We start from the raw sequence: 12,128 nt of genomic DNA, 5'->3' as shown, positions 1-12,128 counted from the left end.
AACTGTATCACCCACTCAACCACACCACCACTCACCCCAATAGCTTGGAGCTTGATTCGAAGTCTTTTATGGCAGACTTTTTCAAACGTCTTTGCCAAATTGAGTTGTATCATATTAACTGGGAACCCCTGGTCTAGAAGGTTGGTGATATAATTATAAGAATCTATAAAGTTTGTTTGAACCGACCGACCAAACCTAAAGCCATGCTGACATGATGAGAATAGTTTATTGGTTGTCAAGTGTTACAGGATTGCAGTGCTAACAATTGCTTCTAGTAGCTTCCAGACTGCAGAGGTGACACTGATCGGCCGGTAACTGCTTGCGTCCTCTTTGCTGCCACCTTCATGTATGGGGGTTATGTAGGCCATGCACCAATCCTGTAAGATACACTTCTCATCAAGGGGTTTCTGAAAAAGATGAGTGAGTGGGCCTGATAGTTCAACATGCAATTGTTTAAGAAGCCTTGGGTGTACACCATTAGGTCCCACCAACTTATATGGATTCAACTCTTTGCGGCGTGCCTCTCCCTCGACCCTAGTGCCTGTAAGTGGAGGCAGAGGGGTTTTGCGGGTATAGGTGGGGGGGGGTCTGGAAGAGGGGCATTATCAGGTGGAGTAAATACAAATTAAACTGCCTATTTACGGCATTGGCAATTTCTATTGGGTCATCTATTATACCGTCATTATCTTTAAGTCGCGTAATAGAGTGTCTACCAGGTTTACGGGCTGGATTACTTTTGGATTCCCCTCTTATTTCTTTAAATATTATTGCATGTTATGACACAATTTCCTACCTCATTACACTTGAAAAAGGTATTGAATCTAGAACCATGTGGTTCTATAAAATTCTAGTTTAAGGGTTTCTTGCAATCTTGGAAAGCAATTGAGTTAGGGGAATGAAATTTCAGGGATGAATACAAGGCCAAAAAAACACCATGGAGAGATATAGCCAAGCTATTATGTCCACCCTTTTCCTATTTCTAGGGCTTGGAACATTGTACACATAACAGGTTTATGCTAGTTTAAATTCTTAAGAAATGTCTTACCTTAATTTTGAGTTTTCAATCCATTTTATTGAACATAGGTGAAAGGTCTGGAAATTTTGTCTTTGGGGATGATACCCCTCCCCCTCACTACCCTCAGGGCAAGGGTTGGTTGTATAAAAATCAGACGGAGCTCATTGGATGGATAATCAGAAGCTCTAATGGCCTTTTTAAGAGTCAAAGTGATCAGAGTGCAGCTACACCCCCCCCCCCCCCCCACACAAACACATGCCACATTTGTACTAATTATTGTGCTTGTGTTATGTTTGGTGTACCATGCCCTATGATATGTCCTTGTCTTGGTATATGTTAAGTCTAGACTGAGAGTCAGCTTAAAGGCATAGGCTAATGTATACCTTCTGTCAGGCCTTGGACTGGAGAGCCTCCTAGGGGTGGATATGGAGCTCTGGAATAATGCACCTATAAACATGTCAGAAACCTAAGATCACTAAAAGATAAGTTTAATAAAGTGACTTAAAGGTTACAATAGGCTCTAATGATACTAGATGAATCCAATATGAAATTCATTAGGCATCTAAAACTGCATTGATAGTAATAAAATCCTTATTTCCTTCCCAGTTTGATATCATATACTAAAAAATGGTGACTGCTGACCAAGAGAAAATTTTGTTCTAATTTCTTTGAGACAGGAAGGATTTCCAAGCTTGAAAGGAAAAACTTCTATAATTTCTGAGAGGAATGCTTTCTTGTTGTTTTTTTTTCTGAAATCCTCATGGTCTTTGTATCAATTTTGAGATTGTCTTCTAAGGTAATTTTTTACTTTTGGATTCCCCTCTTATTTCTTTAAATATTATTGCATGTTATGGCACCATTTTCTACCTCATTACACTTGAAAAAGGTACTGAATCTATAACCATATGGTTCTATAAAATTCTAGTTTAAGGGTTTCATGCAATCTTGGAAAGCATTTGAGTTAGGGGATTGAAAATTTCAGGAATGAATCCAAGCTCAAAAAATACCCTGGAGAGATATAGCCAAGCTATTATTAATGTCCATTCTTTTCCTATTTCTAGGGCTTGGAACATTGTACACATGACAGGTTTATACTAATTTAAATTCTGAAAAGATGTCTTACCTTAATTTTGAGTTTTTAATCTCTTTTTCAACAACTTTGGTTTTGAAAATGTAATTCCTATTACTTCAGTAGAATTTTTTTCTAATCTTAGAAATTTTTTTCTAATTTTTTTGAATTTTAGAAAAAAGTTTTTTCTAAAATTTAAGAAATAGCTTTACAGATTTTTTAAACCTTATAAATTAGGATATGAGTCAAATTTTATTTCTGATATAAATGGGAGGTAAGTTTAAATTTTACCCCCACGCCCCTTAATGTGCAAATATATACCCTGAATTAGTACATAGAGGTGGGGGTAAAATTCATTTCTGACAAAAATGATTATTATATTTGGAAAGAGCATAGAAAAATGCATCAAGTTGTATATTCAATTTATTTATAAGTCAATAATATGATTCTGTAAAAAGTTACCATTTCATCTTCTTCTCATGTGGCAGCATGGTTTCAGATATTAATTATCATCTTTAGGGTCCATAAAGGGATTAAATTTGAATTTCTATAGGCCTAAAACAACTATTAGGCTATATTTGGAAGCAGTAGGCAATACAAAAAGGCTTTGAGTGGTATATTTACCTAATTCATAGCTCATTAAAGCAGCATTCACAAGCATGTCTAGCTACAATCCTATGTCTAGGCATGTGTCTAGCCAGAATCTATGTCTAGGCAACAGCTGTTCACATGTCAAATTTGGTGCTTAGCTAAAACTACAAATTTAGTTTCAAATTGTCATTTCTAGCCAATCAACAGAGCTTATGCAGGCAAAACTTTCAAAATTATAATCCCTATTTTTATTGTCACAAGCTAATGGATGAGATAAGCAAAACAATTGCCTTGGTGTGCTTCATTATTATGTTTGGTGTTGCATATTTGCCTAAAATGAAAAAAAACAATTAGGCCTAATGAGAAAACAAAAATTAAATTTCAGTTTACAAATGTAAACAAAAATGATGAAAATAGTGGATCTTGACACATTATGATTGGCTGTAATCGAAAATCCTAGCCATTGAGTTCTAGAATCTAGAACTCAATGTCTAGCCAAGCGCTTTGTCTAGTGTGTCTAGCTAAGCACCAGATTATACTCATGAACAGTTGTTGCCTAGACATTGGATTCTGGCTAGACACGCTTGTGAACGCCACTTAATGGAAATATTTCCAAACTTACCATTGAGAGAATCAACAAGCTCTTGAATATGCCTATCATCTAGGTATTAGGCTAGGCCTAAGGGGGGATATTGTCAGGAAGGCTGAATAACTTCAGGAAAGGAATCTTGTACCAAGATTACTACTTTTAAAGTTAAAAAATTACTGCCCATTTATTTTAAAAGGACATTACTTTGAACAAAACATTACAGGCATACCTGCTACTACTGAATGTTGGGCCTCTAAAATGAAGTCAAGATTTCGAATTTTAGCAGAAACTTTTAAGCTGCGTTTTACGGTACCGGATTTTGAAGCATTTTTTCGTGGGGTCGATAAAAATCATATAATAATATTTTAATAAGCTAACTGGAAAAGACGGTGACTTGGTGTCTCATGAAAAAAATCAGTACCGCGATTCAGTTGACTCAGGCAAACATTTCTTTCTAAATTATGATAACCCTGAAGTCAAATTTTAAGCCTTGTAAACGAACGACGTTTCCAAGTGTAGGAAAACAGAGCGAAATTGAAGCCAATTGTAGAATCAATAGTTTTCTTGGATTGACAGAACATTGCTCTTCGTGGCCATAGAGATGATGGAGAATTATTGGAAGAAACGGACCCATTGAAAAACGAAGAGAACTTTCGAGAACTTTTAGGGTACTGTGTAAATAGTCGCGACATCACTTTAAAACAGTATTTGGAAAGCTCTGGTGCAAATGCTACTTATATAAGCAAAACAACACAAAATCAATTAATTGAATGTTGTGCTAAAGAGATTCTTAAAGAAATTTTTGCATGAGTTCATTCTGCCAAGCTCTACAGTGTGGTTGTTGATGAAACAACGGATGTGTCACACAAGTCACAACTGAGTATTGTCCTTTGCTACAATTACAATTGCACAAGACGCGAAGATTTCTTTGTTTTTTTAGACCTACACGAAACAAGTTACTTGGACAGCCTTGGACACTTCGAACCGACCCTTAAAGGGGAAACTCTTGGAAATGCTGTTGGATTTTCTTCGATCTCTTGGGCTAGACTTGGAAAATTTTGTGGGCATAGGCACTGATGGATTTTCTATGATGGTTTCAGAACATTGTGGTGCTGTAAAAGAAGTTCAAAAGTTAGCAAAGAATTCTTTGTGTTGCCCATGTTTCCACCATGCTCTAAATCTTTCCATGCCAAAAACTTCTTCTGTCCAGAGTGTTAGAAACTCCATCGGAGTAATAAAAAGAAACAGTTGTTATTTTTGGTGCTTCTGCAGAGCGCAATTATGTTTTAACCAGAGTAATGAAAGCACAGCTACCTTGCATTTGTGAAACGCGCAGGATAGAAAGACAAAATTTCTTATTGAAGTTTGTTGGAGAGCCCCCTAAGATAGTGGAAGCTCTAGAGATCATCAGCGGCTGGGCAGAATGCACAACTGAAGCAAAAGCAAAATCCTTACTGACTGCTGTCACACCCTCCGATCTGATAGTAACCATATACTCCCTTAGTAACATATCTGGACTGATTTTACCACTCATTTGGCTATTTCAGAAGAAGAGCTTAGACTTCGCGTCTGCAGCAAGCCGTGTTTAACACCTTCTTACCCAGCTGCAAGTCAAGCATCGGAAGAGTGAAAGTGAGTTTCAAATACATTTGACGAGGTATAAGTGGCAACCGAGCTAGGTTTAGAAATAACAGTCCCAAGGATAGCGAAAAAGCAAACGAATCGGATTAATGTACCATTCAGTTCACACGTGGAATAGTTGTTCCCCTGTTGGATGCAATGATTTCGGACTTAGAAAGCCGTTTTTCCGTTGAAATGCTAGACATTTTTAATCTCAGTATTTTCTTGCCAGTAAATCGTAGGGAAACGAACAAACAACAATTTGCTAATACGATTCATGACTTGTCAGAGCGATACTCGTCAGTAATTGGTTTCCCCTCCCAATCGGATTGTGAATATGCCCTGGCCAGAGAAGCGGCAATATTTAAAACTCGGTGGCTTCGTCTGAGAGAAAGCAATGCAGGCACAGGTGGTTCAGTGTTTCAGGCACATACCTCAAACACTAAGGAAAACTTTATAGAAACAGAACTGCGATGCTGATATTTTCCCAAATATTTTAGTGCTCTTGCAGATTCTCATGACCCTACCTGTCAGTGTGGCATCTGTTGAATGAAGTTTTTCTACCCTGAGAAGATCGAAAACATGGCTAAGAAATAAAATAACGGAGGAAAGACTCTCCAGAGTTGCCCTTCTTTATGTTCACCGTTCAGGAATGGCCAAGGGTATTAAGATATAACTTTCAGGGAATGGTATGAGCGATGTTAAACTAATGAAACCATGTGTATGCAGGCTGTCAAAAGGGCGTATCTGCAATCTCAGGAAGGGGTCAGTCTACCTGTTAAGTTAAATTAAGTCTATTAATACTGTACGAAGTTGCCACTCGTTTGGTATCTTCAAAAAAGAATGTCCAAGAAAATCTAGTTAAAAATTAATTTTTTTGTTTTTTATTATTTCTTCTGTAGTTGAAGTCTCTGGACTGGTGGATGTTTGTTTGAGCATGAGTTACTTCCGTTGTGTTGATTGTCTGGTATGAAATAGGCGCAAAATAGCAGCTCTCTAGAAAAAGACCTGCTAAACAAAAAGAGATACATTTTTAGATTACTAATTTTTGCTCTTTTTATGGTTGAGGTCGAGTTTGTGACGATTCGCCTTCTGATGTTCCCATAGATAGAATTGGGATATATGTCAAAATTACAGAATACACTGAAACAAAGAAATTCTTGCTTTATAGTATCCGGTATATTTATATTAATCAGAATATCATGCATCCTTCCATCATTATTCTCATTTGTTATTCATTTAAAATAGATTTTTTTTTTTTTTTTTTTAATCCAATTTTCAACACAATCATTAAGGATTAACTGAATGTCTTCGAATCTTCACAGCAGATACCTGTTACATAATGGGTGAAAAAGTGCAAAAAAATATATTATTAGGGTTATTTATGGTCCATCAGGGGGTGGTAAAGTCTGGTTAAAGATTATTATGTTGATAAAGAGCATGAAACAAGGAATCAAACGGTAATACTTCTATTTTGTCAAGATGTTTCCTTCTTGAGATCCGGCATTCGGAAATCTGTAACTCAAGTCACAGATTCAATACCTTTACCTTTAGTTTAATATCATGCGTTACTCCTCTATTTAGTTTGTGACTTCGGGGATCATTGATGTGGGATATGGGATTTATTTGTTCGTTTTTTTGTTATTTGTTTTTGTTTTCGTATTTCTCTTATTTTTTTTCTGACCTGTTCCTTCCTGGACAAGGAACCATGCAGGGAAGACTAAATTGAAGTTTTTTTGTCGTAAATGTATTGTTAAATGAATGAACTCTGAATCCCGAACTCTCAAATTGAACAGAATCAACATGGAATACCTGCATCCAGGTTGTTAAAAAGGCGTGTTTGACATAGCTCTTCAGTTGGTAAAGGTATTAAGATGAAACTTTAATGGGATGTTTAACTAAACCAAAAGACACCATGCACTGTGTTATAAACAGAAAATATCCACAAGTTCAAAAAATAAAGAATGGGTTTAATCTTTATGAATCCCGATTAAAGCTTCATTTTTATTTGACGTTTCACAAAATTAACTATGTGCCGTTTTGACAGTCTGAATTCTTCCTTTTGGTTGTAGTAGTAGCAGTAGTAGTGGTAGTAGTAGTAGCAGTACAACTAGTCGTAGCTGTAAAAGAAGCAGGCAGAGTCACGGTCACAATCGTAATTTTAGTAGTAGTAATACCAGTCAGAGTTGTAAGCAAGAAACGGTTCAATTCATGTCTATCGCTTTTGGATGCTTAACAACTGCAAATCAAACACCATTTCATTCAACACTTTTCTATCGTTTTTGGGTCAGCTCTCTCTATGAATAATGGTTGGTTAAAATTTATTCAAACGGCAAAAATAAAAAACAATTTAACTTTCTAAGAACAGGTTTTAAGATGTTTTTAACTTAATTTTACTAAACTATAGCTATTATCGTATCACAAATAAATTTAACCCCAGTAACTAAAAACTCAGATTTCGTTTATTTCTTTTTTTTACCTTAAACATCTATTTTTATGATATTTCAATGCTGAAGTGGTGACAGGAAAAAAAGACATCACTACATCCTATTTGAAAGTAGTAATCCTTGTTCCTAAAAATACGGGATTGTAATTCTTCTAAATAGGGCTTTCGGCTATGGTGATTTCAGTTTCAATCTGACACCATTTTTATAGATTTTCGAGTTTTTTTTTGAAATTCCCGCAAATTTGTTTTCACACGAACTATTATCATAAATATGAGATATGAGATATACATTTATCATACGCAGCGCAATCGCGCTGCCTAAGTAAAGAGCGATGTTGGCTCAATGTATTATTTTTTTTGGTTCTAGACCAGGGCACTTCGTATCATAGGAGTTGTCGTAGGAACTTCGAAAAGGGCTCATTCGATTAGAAATTGGAGTGGCTTGTGCCTTTTTTAATAGTCGAAAGTGATTGGAAGGCAACTAACACCCCTTCCACGCCCCCCATTTCTCCAAACACATCCAACAAAAATTTTGAGATAGCCGTTTTGTTCAGCGCAGTTGATTTCCAGATAGAAATTATGTTTTTGAGTAGGACACTCCCCCACAGCCCTCAGGGCAAGGGTTGTAAGTTATGCCCTGGGGGCATATAAGATTCTTATAGAAAGTTTGGTCGTAGAAACTTCGAAAAGGGCTAATTCGATTGGAAATTCAAAGGGCTAGTGTCCTTTTTCATAGTGAAAAGTGACTGGAGGGCAACTAACCCCCCTCTCACGCTCACCTTTTCCCCAAACACATAAAGTCAAAATTTTGAGACAGCCATTTTGTTCAACGTAGTTGAAAGTTCTGGAAATTAGGTCTTTGAAGATGACAACCCCTCCCCCAGCAGCCCTCAGGGCAAGGGTTGTAAGTTATACCCTGGGAGCATATAATGTTTTAATTGACAGCGTTGTCGTAGAAACTTCAAAAAGGGCTCATTCGATTGGAAGTTGAAATGGCTAGTTGTAATAGTTGAAATAGTTGCCGTTGAAATAGTTGTAATAGTTGAAATAGTGGCCGTTGTAATAGTTGAAAGTGTTTGGAAGGCAACTAAAACCCCTTCCACGCCCACCATTTATCCTAACACATCCAATCAAAATTTTGAGATAGCCATTTTGTTCAAAGTAGTTGAAAGGTCCGGAAATTATATCTTTGAGGATGACACTCCCTCACAGTCCACTGGGCAAGGGTTCTAACTTATGCCCTGGGGGCATATAAGGTTTTATTGAAAGCTTTGTGGCAGAAACTTGAAAAAGAGCTCATTTGATTGGAAACTCAAAGGGCTAGCGCCCTTTTTAATAGTCGAAAGTGATTGGATGGCAACTAGCCCCACTCTCACGCCCACCTTTCCCCCAAACACATTCAATACAAATTTTTAGATAGCCATTTTGTTCACCGTAGTTAAAAGTCTTAGAAATTAGGCCTTTGAGGATGATAATTCCCTTAGAGCCCTCAGGGCAAAGGTTGTAAGTTATGCCCTGGGGGTATATAAGGTTTTTTTAGATAATGATGTTGTAAAAACTTAAAAAAAGGCTCATTCGATTGAAAATTCAAAGGGCAAGTGCACGTTATAATAGTCGAAAATGTTTGAATGGCAACTAACCCTCCTCTCACGCCCAACATTGCCCCAAACACATCCAATCAAAATTTTTAAATAGCTATTCTGATCAACGTAGTTAAAAGTCTTGGAAATTAGGTCTTTGAGATGATAACCCCCTAAGAGCCTTCAGAGCCAGGGCTGCAAGTTATGCCCTTGGGACATATAAGGTTTTTATAGATAGTGATATAATAAAAACTTCAAAAAGGAATCATTCAATTGGAAATTAAAAAGGGCTAGTGCCCTATTTAATACTCGAAAGTAATTGAGGGGTGAAAAACCCCCCTCTCACGCCCACCATTTCCCCAAGCACATCCAATCAAGATTTCAAGATATCAATTTTGTTCAATAGAGTTGAAAGTTTTGAAAATTTTGTCCTTTAGGATGATAAACCCCCCCCCCCCCTCCAAAGCCCTCTGGGTAAGTGTTTTTAGTTATGTATATAAGGTTTTATAGAAAGAGTTGTCGTAGAAACTTCAAAAAGTGTTCATTCGATTGGAAATTTAACAGTCAAAAATTTCGATTCAATTATCAAAAGCAATTGAAGGAAAACTAACACCTATCCCACACCCACCATTTCTCTAAAAACATCCAGTAAAAATTTTGATATAGCCATTTATTCAACGTATTTGAAAAGTTCGGAAATCATGTCTTTGAGGATGACAAAGAGCATAACTTACAGAAGGGTTGTGAGTTTTGCCCTGGGGGCATATAAGGTATTATAGAAAGCGTTGTCGTAGAAACTTCAAAAAGGGCTCATTCGTTTGGAAATTGAGAGGGCTAGTGCACTTATTAATAGTCAAAAGCGATCGGAGGGCGAGTGCCCCCCCCCATAACCATCATTTCCCCAAACACTTCCGATCAAAATTTTGATACACCAATTTTTTTAATGTTGTTGAAGGGTCCGGAAATTATGTTTTTGAGTATGACAACCCCTCACAGCCCTCAGGAATAAGTTTGTAAGTTATGCCCTGGGGGCTAATAATATCACATAGAAAATGTTGTCGTAAAAACTTCAAAAATGGCTCTTTCGATTGGAAATTGAGAGGGCTATTACCCTTTTTAATAGTCGAAAGTAATCAGAGGGAGAATCGCCTCACCACACATCATTTTCCCAAACATTTCTGATCAAGATTTTGATATAGCCATTTTGTTCAACATAGTTGAAAGGTCTAGAAATAATGTCTTCGAGGATGACAACCTCTCCCAATAGCCTTTATGACAAGGGTCGTAAGTTATGCCCTTGGGCATATAACGTTTATAGAAAGTTTTGCCGTAGAAGCTTCAAAAAGGGCTCAATCTATTGGAAATTGAGCTGACTAGTGCCTTTTTTATTAGTCGAAAGTGATCGGAGAGCAAATTTCTCCCTCCACGCCTATCATTTCCCCAAACACTTCCAATCAAAATTTTGATATAGCCATTTTGTTAAGCCTGTCAGAAAGGTCTAGAAATTATGTCTTTGAGGATAACAAATCCCCCAGCCCTCAGGGCAAGGGCTGTAAGTTATACCCTTGGGACATATAGGGTTTCTATAGAAAGTGTGGTCATAGAAACTTCGAAGGGGGCTCATTGGATTGGTAGTTCGACGCTCTAGTGCTCTTTTTAAGATCAAAGTCATCAGAGGGCAGCTACCCTCTGCCCCTACACACACGTCATACTGTCCCGAAATGCGTCTAATAGAAATTTAGGAATACCGATTCAATTCAAAATAGTCTAAATATCATATAACAAGGCTTTTGGGGTTGAAACAAACCCCAGAGATGAGGGGCAAGGGCTGTAAGTTATGCCCAGGGGGTATTAATGGTTTTTATGGTAGAAATGGTTGTTTAACTTCAGAAGAGGTTCAGTCTTCCTCCCTGTAAAAGCCTATGTCGCTATTAAACGAACAGAAATTAATCAAAAAAACTTTTTGCACAAAATAAGTCTTTCAGAAAAAAGTAAAGAACTCCATTAAACCAAAAATGAACAAAAATAGAATCAAATAATCTACCAAGCACACAACTACCACAAATCAGTGTCAATAAATAAATGAAACCCAAAACAAACAGAAATTAAAATAAGTCAAACTCAAAACGAGCAGAAATTAATCTATGTAGGGTTCTAAACCCTATGCTTTCTAAAAGCCAAAATATAATTTGCACTTTACTGAAAAAATCCATTTAAACGTTTCTGCTTTTTAACTTTAAGAAATCAAAAATTAATTAAGATTTCAAGAAATAAATATCAGCATATGTATATAAAACTTACAATGCTCATGTTTTCATTTGAATTTTTTCAGTAAAGTACAAATTATATTCTAGCTTTTAGAAGGCATAGGTTTTAGAACCCTACTCAGATTAATTTCTGCTCGTTTTGAGTTTGACTTGTTTTGATTTCTGTTTGTTTTGGGTTTCATTTATTTATTGATACTGATTTGTGGTAGTTGTATCCTTGGTAGATTATTTGATGCTATTTTTATTCATTTTTGGTTCAATGGAGTTCTTTACTTTTTTTGAAAAACTTATTTAACATGAATCTTAAATTATTTACGCAGGTATTCTCCGCCTTTTCGTTATAATCTAATCAATTTTAATTAGATCATGTATATCTTAATTGATTACAAAGGATACCAGGGTTACCTCAGGCTATCAGTAAGTCTCAAACTCTTTATAAATCATTTGGCAACTCTCAAAGAGGAATTATCGCTCTAACTAAAGTTTGGGCGAAAGGGGCTTAAAAGATGTAATTGTTAAGTTAATTCAAATAGGATCCTTTGGCTTGGACCAAGCAACAGAAATGTTTCAGAGGTTCACCCCTTTATCTAAGTTTTACATTCAAAGGAAATTTAGACAGACTAGTGGTACCCTTTTATCCTAGTTAAAGAGAAATACACTTACTCATTTTCTAGCTCCAGAAGTTTAGACTACCATTAATTTTTGCTAAAGTCTCTTTTTTATCTGTTTAGCCTCACTATTCGTTTTTAACTGTCATTCGCTCGAGACTAGTTTTGTGTCGCTTCTTCTTTAAAAATTTTGGCCCAGTGGGGTGTACTTTATTGAACTAAGAATAATTTCTTTGTTATCTAAGATTACACAATTTAGGGTTTTGTTTTATTTACAAGAATCAGATAAAATAAGGATTTCTCACACCCTCCCACACTTAAATTCTTAGTATAATTATTGTTT

The 12,128-nt window shown here is 36.4% G+C and overlaps 1 protein-coding gene across 4 annotated transcripts in view; it reads right to left on the bottom strand.

The window, feature by feature from the left end:
• The window catches only part of LOC148945296 (uncharacterized), a 50,111-nt gene extending 46,557 nt beyond the window's left edge, over positions 1 to 3,554 (bottom strand). Inside the window, exon 1 of one of the 4 annotated variants that reach the window (XM_089098782.1) lies at positions 3,494 to 3,554. The gene's annotated coding sequence lies outside the window, so the exon portion shown is untranslated. Of the gene's footprint in view, positions 1 to 2,708; positions 2,839 to 2,965; positions 2,987 to 3,493 lie in introns of those variants that run through there. The other 3 variants (XM_089098785.1, XM_089098784.1, XM_089098783.1) reach the window with 3 other exon arrangements.
• Positions 3,555 to 12,128: the final 8,574 nt, after the last annotated feature.

The sequence above is a fragment of the Artemia sp. Qi Xiang Cuo genome, chromosome 13 (assembly GCF_049724085.1).
Source record: "Artemia sp. Qi Xiang Cuo chromosome 13, ASM4972408v1, whole genome shotgun sequence".
Taxonomy (NCBI): domain Eukaryota; kingdom Metazoa; phylum Arthropoda; class Branchiopoda; order Anostraca; family Artemiidae; genus Artemia; species Artemia sp. Qi Xiang Cuo.
This window is presented reverse-complemented; position numbering and strand designations above follow the sequence as displayed.